The sequence below is a fragment of the Macaca fascicularis genome, chromosome 10 (genome assembly GCF_037993035.2).
Source record: "Macaca fascicularis isolate 582-1 chromosome 10, T2T-MFA8v1.1".
Taxonomy (NCBI): domain Eukaryota; kingdom Metazoa; phylum Chordata; class Mammalia; order Primates; family Cercopithecidae; genus Macaca; species Macaca fascicularis.
The window spans coordinates 76915430-76924007 of record NC_088384.1 but is presented as its reverse complement, the minus strand read 5'-3'; the positions used below and the strand labels follow the sequence as shown (position 1 = coordinate 76924007).

At 40.4% G+C, this 8578-nt stretch overlaps 1 protein-coding gene across 6 annotated transcripts in view; it reads left to right on the top strand.

Annotated features, from left to right (window-relative positions):
* The first annotated feature begins 885 nt into the window (after positions 1-885).
* The window catches only part of SLX4IP (SLX4 interacting protein), a 204223-nt gene continuing 196530 nt past the window's right edge, over positions 886-8578 (top strand). For 5 of the 6 annotated variants that reach the window (XR_012419160.1, XM_074004774.1, XM_074004772.1 and 2 more), the window contains exon 1: positions 886-1048. The gene's annotated coding sequence lies outside the window, so the exon portion shown is untranslated. The remainder of the gene's footprint in view (positions 1049-8578) is intronic. The other variant, XM_065522761.1, reaches the window with a different exon arrangement.

Here is an 8578-nt window from a genome sequence, read left to right as displayed (position 1 = left end):
ACATATCAAAACGGTACAGCTTCTGCCTTCTGGTGAGCGCTTAGCAATGATTTACTGAATGAATGAAAGAAGTAGTCCACTGCCCTCTGCTCTCTGGCCTGACATGACCAATCACAAAACGCTTGAATTTTTGGCTCAGCGCCAGTTTCCCGCCTCTCTGTGCGGTTGTCTCGAAAATCAGGAGTTACCCTCCAGTAACTTCCGGGATCGGGTTTGGAGAATGGACATGCGCCGTGAGAGCTAGTTGCCTTCTACTAAAGCATCCGCCCTCAGTTCTTCTTGAGGGCTGACCCGGAAGCGAGGACTTTTACAGCTCGGTACTCTTCATAAATTAGATAATTCATCCGTTATTTCCCCATCCTGCTTCTGGGTTCCAGGACAAACCTTTTATTCTCTTTTAACATTAAAAAAAAATCGAGGAAGTTATGTTCAAACATGGCTATTTTCATTAAAGTTTATCCGGCACTGTGAAAGCTATCTTTCTTTTCCCATAATCTTTCGCACCGAATATATGTTTCATTCTTGAACTAGTCATTTTCCAATGTTAAGAAGACATACCACAGAAAAGCGGTTTTTTTCTCTCGATCAGTTCAACTGCTAGCACTGTGAGTTACCGTGATTCGTTACTTGCTAATCATAGTCATTGGGTTCCCAGCCTTTAAATAGCCTGCGTCCGGCGCCGTTTTTGTTTTGGGCCCACTTTGAAAGCCGCGATATTCTGAACAGAGGCCATTTTTCTTTTGGGCAGATTCCGCGGGCCATCGAAGTGTTTCGCTGCCATCTTAAATCCTGGCGGTGGCCTCAATCCAACAGCGAAGCTGCCCAGATCATCTTGTGTTTGGGCGGCGGCTGAATTCTCAAAAGCGCGCGGAGACCCTGGGAAGTAGGAAGTAGGCGCGCAAGTGCTTCCTCTAAGCTTCTGAAGGTTGGCTGCAGCGCCGGCTACCTGTGTAGTCCGAGTTCCCACAGCCAGGTACTACTCCACCAGTGACCCTGGACAGTAACAAAACATATAAAAGCCCGAGCCCAAACCCCGCCACCATCATAGGTAAGCACATGGACCTCTGACAACCTCAGATGTTCCTTCAAGTGAACTGAACTGTTTGCCCATCTCCTCCCTTCTGGTTTTTTGCTTTGAGTTTTTGAGACTTTTCCGAATCCTTCTCCCTCTACTTCCACCTTTCTTCATTGTTTTCAAAAAGCCAAAAAGTTGCTAAACATCAGGGTGCCATGAGCATGGGCTTTAAGGTGGAAATACTATTCAGGAAAGTTAACTTTATCTTCGGAGAAAGGGAATGCAGTAGATGGGCCAGGTATTTGTATCAAATCATGGCTACCTGCATCCAGAAGTACAAATACCTCCCCCTTCCCAGACATTTTTGGGGATGTGACGTAAATACAGATTGCGTTTGTATATACTTCCCATTCATTCATTTATTCAGTGCATTTCTTGAGTACCTAGTTTGTGCTAGGCCATAAGGATTCAGCAGTTAACTAAAAAAATCCATTAACTCATGGAGCCTACACTTGATCACCTTGACATCTACTAGGTTGAGACAAATAACAGTATTTTATGGTTCTTAGCACTGCTAGACAAGTATTTGCTTTCTCCTTCCCCTGAACCCTGTTTTTTAGTTTTAGTTTTTAATTTTTTTTGGCCGGGAGTAGGAATTAATGGTATTGACACTTACTTCTTGGATCCTAGACATAACGATATTTGTAAGCCAGTTAGCTAGTGTTACAACCAATATTCCAGTTACTTAGGGCCTTGTTGTTTAAAGTTTGGTCCACCTACCAGCAGCATCAGCATCCTCTGGGAGCTTGTTAGAATTACACTTCATGCCTCACTCCAGAGCTGCTGAATCAGAATCTTCCTCAAGAAGGGCACCTTAAAGTTCAAGGAACATTGATTCAGGGCATGGGCTAAAGATACAGCCCTTTCTTTCTTTTTGTTTTCTTTTTTTTGTTTGTTTGTTTCCCTTAGATGGAATCTCGTTCTGTTGCCCGGGTTGGAGTGCAGTGGCGCGATCTTGGCTCACTGCCATCTCTCCCCCTCCTCTGGCCAGGTTCAAGCAATTCTCCTGCCTCAGCATCCCCAGTAGCTGGGATTACAGGCGCGCGCCGCCATCACCCCCGGCTAATTTTTGTAATTTTAGTAGAGACGAAGTTTCGCTATGTTGGCCTGGCTGGTCTTGAACTCCTGACCTCAGGTGATCCACCCGCCTCGGCCTCCAAAGTCCTGGGATTACAGGCGTGAGATACTGCGCCCGGCCTGGCCCATGCTTTCTTCAACCCGTGCTTCTTAACTAGATTCATAGTGTATTATCAATTTATTCCATGTTCTAAATGCAGTGGATATTTGACAGGTTTTTCTGTGCTTTTACTTCATTGACTTGATGTTTGAGCATCAATTTAGCATTCCAAAAAGTTGAAAAGAGATTCTGTCATCCCAATATACTTTTATGTAACTTCTGTTATGACATAACATCCCAAATGTAGGGTTTTCTCTGTAAGTCTTAACATCCAATTTACCACTGGCTTGCGTTTTTTTAAAAAAGTTGTTTACTGTGCTTCTTGCTTTCTCATATCTTGTATACATATGTGCTTTTAATTTATTGAAAGTTGAACTCAAAGTTTGCATGTGGACAGCAGTTCAATACTGACTTGGAAAACACTGGGCCTTGGTTTACCAAAGCTTTTTGTGGCACCTTGCTTTCTTCTGTCTTCCCATTTTGTTTTATTTCATATATGTTTTTATTTTTTGAGACAGGGTATAACCCTGTTGCCCAGGCTGAAGTGCAGTGGCGGGATCATAGCTCACTGTAACCTCCAACTCCTGGGCTCAAGTGATCCTTCCGCCTCCGCCTGTCAAAGTGGAGGATAGCGGGTATTAGAGACCGCACCCAGCCGCCTTCTGGCTTTCTGTAATGAGAAATCTAAATCAAGAGTTCTCGACCTTGGCTGCACATAACATTCACCTGGGAGCTTTAAAAACAGACTCCAGACCTGTATCTGCAGAGACTGAGACCCTCTGGATGAAACTGAGTCAGTAAAGAGTATGAGAAAACAGAAACAACTTTTACGTTTTTTGTTGTTATGTTCGATTTTCTCTCCCTTCTGATGTTACTTAAAATAATCGGGATTTTGAAAACCATGAAAAGAATTGGATTAAGAATGTAAGGAACCAGCTTCCCAGTAACTGGTCAACTTGCCAATTATTTGCTTTGTGTCCTAAGAAAGTTGTCCAGGCTTTCTGCTTCTCCCTCCATCTATTAATTGGGAAAAGAAAATAAGGCCACTGTTGTTTTTTATTTAGTTTCATGTGGTGTTGCCAATTATAGTGAATATGTATATTCTGTGAGTGTGAGAAAGAAAAGTATTTTACAAGTGCAATATTCGTTGCTTCTAGTGTTAACATCCCTTATATTGTGTGTGGCAGTAGAGCGTGATGGGTTAGGAAATTAACTCTAGGGCTAGACTCCCTGGGTTCAAATTCTAGCTCCTCTGCTTATCAGCTTTGTGACCTTGATCAGAAAACTTATCCCTTCATTACCTCAGTTTCCTCATCTGTAAAATAGGGTTGATGTGAGCGTTAGATAAATTAATATAAGAAAAATGCTTGTAACAGTGTCTAGCACATAGTTCAGCCATGTAAATATTAATTAACTATTGTTAAATTTTATTATAATTAAATTTCTGGGTTTTAAGGTTTTGTTTATGCATGCAAATCACCAGTGGAAAGGTATTACAGTTCTGTGACTTTTCAGGATATGAGCTTGTTTGGAAAAGAGGGTGATCTAAACACAATATACCAGGCCAGGAAGAGGATTTTTTTTTTCTGTATTTTTTAAACAGCTTTATTGAGGTATAATTGTTATACAGTTAATGCACATATTGAAGTGTACAATTTGATATGTTTATGCCAGTGAAACCATCACCTCAACAAGATAATGAAGGTATCCATCACCCCTAAAAGTTTCCTCTTGCCCCTTTGTCATCCCTCCAGCCACTCCTCTTCCAGGAAACCTCTGATCTATCACTGTAGATAAGTTTGCATTGCATTTCCTAGGTGTTTTTTTTTTTTTTTTTTTTTTTTGAGACAAAGTCTCCCTCTGTCACCCAGGCTAGAACGCAATGGTGCGATCTTGGCTCACTGCAACCTCCGCCTCCTGAGTTCAAGCTATTCTCCTGCCTCAGCCTCCCAAGTAACTGGGATTACAGGCACCCTCCACCACGCCCGGCTAATTTTTCTTTGTATTTTTAGTAGAGATGGGGTTTCACCATGTTGGTCAGGCTGGTCTCGAACTCCTGACCTCAAATGATCTGCCTACCTTGGCCTCCCAAAGTGCTGGGATTACAGGAGTGAGCCACCATGCCCGACCGCATTTCCTAGGTTTTTATCTAACTGCAGTCTTGGAGTGTGTGCTTTTTAGGGGGTAGGGGTTAGTCTGACTTTTTTCATCATCATCATCATCATCATTTTTTTTTTTTAATTTTTATTTTGTTTTAGAGAGGATCTTGCTGTGTTATACAGGCTGCTCTTGAACTCCTGGTCTCAAGCGATCCTCCTGTCTCAGCCTCCCAAAGCGCTGGTATTACAGGCATGAGCCACACCATGCCTGGCCATCATAATTATTTTGAGAATCATCTTTGTTGTTGGGAGTTTCGATAGTTTATTCCTTTTTAATTACTTAGCGGTATTCCATTGTGTAGATATATAATAATTTGTTTACACATTCACCAATTGATGGACATTTGGTTTGTTCTTATTTTTATAATACTCATTCTCACATTGCTTTGTTCTTCTCTAGCTTATTTTAATTAAAAAAATTTTTTTTCTTTTTTCACTTTTTTGAGACTGGGTCCCACTCTCAGGCTGGAGGGCAGTGGTGTGATCTCAGCTCTCTGCAGCCTCCACCTCCTAGGTTCAGCTGATTCTCGTGCCTCAGCCTCCTGAGTTCAGGTGATTCTCGTGCCTCGGCCTCCTGAGTAGCTGGGACTACAAGTGTGCCTCACTGTGCCTGGCTAATTTTTTGTATCTTTACTAGAGATGAGTTTTCGCCATGTTACCCAGACCTGCCTCAAACTCCTGGACTGAGGCAATCCTCCCACCTTGGCCTCTGAAAGTGCTGGGATTACAAGTATGAGCCAGGGGCCTGGCCTGACAATTTTTTTAGAAGTTTAATTATTTGGTAATGAAGCCTTCTGTGTAGAGTGAAACCAAGAGGTGATAGTTGTAAAGCATGTTTGTATTAAAACTTCACTTTTGCTGTTATGTAGTTTATGAATTAATGTTTTGTGAATGAAACACGGCTTTTTAAAAATGCAAAATGTGTGCATTGACTTTTAAGTGTATAGTTAGTTCTTGACATGTACATGTCTAATCATTTAAAGCTGTATTAAACCTCAAGTCTACTTTTTAGAGATTGAGGACAATAATTCATGCACATGAAGAAACCTACTTATTAGGTAGCAAAGTAGAGAGCTATAAAGCCAACCCTATAATGTTATAAAACTCTCCTTTGTCAGGGAAACGGGGAGTACCACTTACATTTTGAGTGATGTAAGTGTATTTCTAAAGTCTTTTTGCTTCTATTATGTAAAAGCGGTTACTTGTATTTATTTTAGTATTGACATTTTGTGCTTGAATTAATCAGAGGTGGTTTAAAATTGGATTTGACTGATGTTAACTATAGGATAATATATACAATATGGCTGTTACAATATCTTGGACATAGAAATTCATTTGTGTCACTGCTGATTTATCGTCTACTTGGAAAAGATTGGATTTTTTTTTTTTTTGCATTTAAAAATTATTCTGGGCCCAGTGCGGTGGCTCACGCCTGTAATTCTAGCACTTTGGGAGGCTGAGGCGGGCAGATCACTTGCGGTCAGGAGTTTGAGACCAGCCTGGCCAGCATGGTGAAACCGTCTCTAATAAAAATACAAAAATTAGCTGGGCATGGTGGCGCACACCTGTAATCCCAGCTACTTGGGAGGCTGAGGTGGGAGAGTCGCTTGAACCCACGAGGCAGAGGTTGCAGTGAGCCAAGATAGTGCAACTGCACTTCAGCCTGGGCGACAGAGCAAGACTTTGTCTCAAGAAAAACCTAGAAACTAAAAAATAAATACAAATTATTTTTAATTTATGTAAAATAAAATTATTCTTGGGTATGTAGTTTTCAGAGTTTTAATCAGTGCATTGAGTTTTGTAACCACTATCGAAATCAGCACATGGGACAGTTCCATCGGCTCCTTCCTCCCCAACTTCCCTTCTGCCACCCCGTTGTAGTGCTCCTTACCCCTTCACCTTTGGCAACCAGTGATCTGTTCTCCATCATAACAGTTTTTGCTTTGAAGTGATTAGATTGTAAAACTATTTCATTAATGATTATCAGAACTTTTTTTTCTATGTAAAGGTGACTGGAAAACATTAGTTTTCAGAGTTCTTGGGTTACAAAGTGGATTGATCATGTGCTGTTTGCTTGTACTCTTGTTAAAATGATTCTGTTTAACAGACTGATCACCCACTGTGTATCAGGCACTAGGCTCCATAATTATATATCTGATCTCATGTAATCCTTACAGGAGCCATGAAATAGAAACTGTTGTTATTATCCCATTTCAGAGGTAAGAAAACCAGAGAATTAAAGGAGTTGAATAGCCTGCTTCAGGTCATACAAAGTCAGAGTTTGAAGGGATGAGTTTTACAAGAACCTAAGGACATGTACCACGTGTGGGTGCCTATGTCTGTTTCTGACTAGGTATTAAATAAAAACTAGATTCAGGCTGGACACAGCGGGGTCACACCTGTAATCCTAGCACTTTGAGAGTCTGAGGCGAGTGGAGTGCTTGAGCTCAAGACTTAGAGAACAGCCTGGGCAATATGGCAAAACCTCATCTCTACAAAAAATACAAAAATTAACCGGGCATGGTGGCTTACACCTGTAGTCCCAGCTACTCGGGAGGCTGAGGCAGGAGGATGATTTGAGCCTGGGTAGGTTGAGGTTTCAGTGAACTGTGATCACGCCACTGCACTTCAGCCTGGGCAACAGACCAAGACCCTGTCTCAAAACAACAACAACAGCAACAACAACAATGAAAACCTACTAGATTTTGCCTATTAGTAAAGCATCCCATGTGGTGGCTGGTGGGTATTTTCTGTGGGCACAGCAGGAAGGGGAGGCTCAGGTCATGGGTCAGCTGACTAGGTTGAGAGTATAGAGTAACTAAAAGGACTGTTCCATGGAATTATTCTTGGTAGAGTATCAATGTTTGACTTACATTTAGTGACAAAGGATTTTTAAGTTCTAATTTTTTTGTTACTTGCATTATCCTCTTTCCATTGTTGAAGCTGAAGTGTTTTGTTTTTTTTTTTTTTAAATAAGTAAACTGGCATTCAGAATTACCATCTGAATAATAGCAAAAGCTGATTCTTTTTGGCACTGAAGTTGCCTTTCAGACTTTATCTGAGTGGTCACCAGTGAAGCCTTCGCTCATTTGTTGTTTTTCCTCCGTCTTTTGTTAAGTTTGTGATTCATTCCTTGATACTGGTTGTTTTGGTGATAAGATTGGTGCATGTGTTGGGAGAGGACAACAGTGAAATGATTTCTCATTCTTGAATTATAGCTGCAACTTCAGAAGTTCTAGGGCCTTTGCTGTTTTCTGTTTCTGTTCCCATAACTAATGAAAGTTCTTTAAGATGATAGAAAGAAACATAATAATTTCCTAGATAAAATTTGAAATCTGGAGATTAGAAGCCTAAAGTTAATTTCTGGTCTATTTAATGAGAGCAGTTGCTTGTGACATAGGCCAGCAATCACTAGAAAGAAGACAAATGTGAATTTCAGAGTGCCTTAGATTTTCCCACAGAATAATCTAGAAGGTCATTGACTTTCTTTATTAGAGTTTATCTCTGCTTTGTATTTAAATGACAGGACAATCTTGTGATACTGTTTAATCTACTTCCATTCCCTCCCCAAATTAATTTTTTAAGACTCTTAGGATCTTTCTCGCTCCACTAAAAACACACATGTAATCATATTTTTGGTGGGGTCATACCCTATCAAAGTCTCCTCATTGTGAAAGAATGCTTGTTTTCAGGCCTCAGAGGGTGGACTCAAGAATGCACAACAGAAGATGAGGCATCATTTTTAAGTTATCATATACTCTAACTTCTCAGCATACTTACGTAAATGATATACTTTCAGATATTTGGAAAATCGATCTTTTTGGGTTGTCCTACACTTCTTAAAAACAGGCAACAAAATAAAACTGCCACTGAATTTAGACTTGAATTTCCAGCTCTGGTAGCAAAGGCTTTTTAACATTTATTCTGTAAACCTGGGCACTGAGCTTGCTGCATCCTCCTGAAAACAACTTTGAGGGCCTAGGAAAATAATCATTTAAGATGCATTGTTGCTTTTTGTGTGTGTGTGCACATTTGCTTTTTAATGATCAGTTAAAAAAAATTTAGAAAAGCCTCAGGATGTTCCTTGATTTAAAACTTAATTAACATAGAAGCTAATAATATATTTTTCATTTAAATGAACGTTAAAATGCCAGTATTTTAAAGACA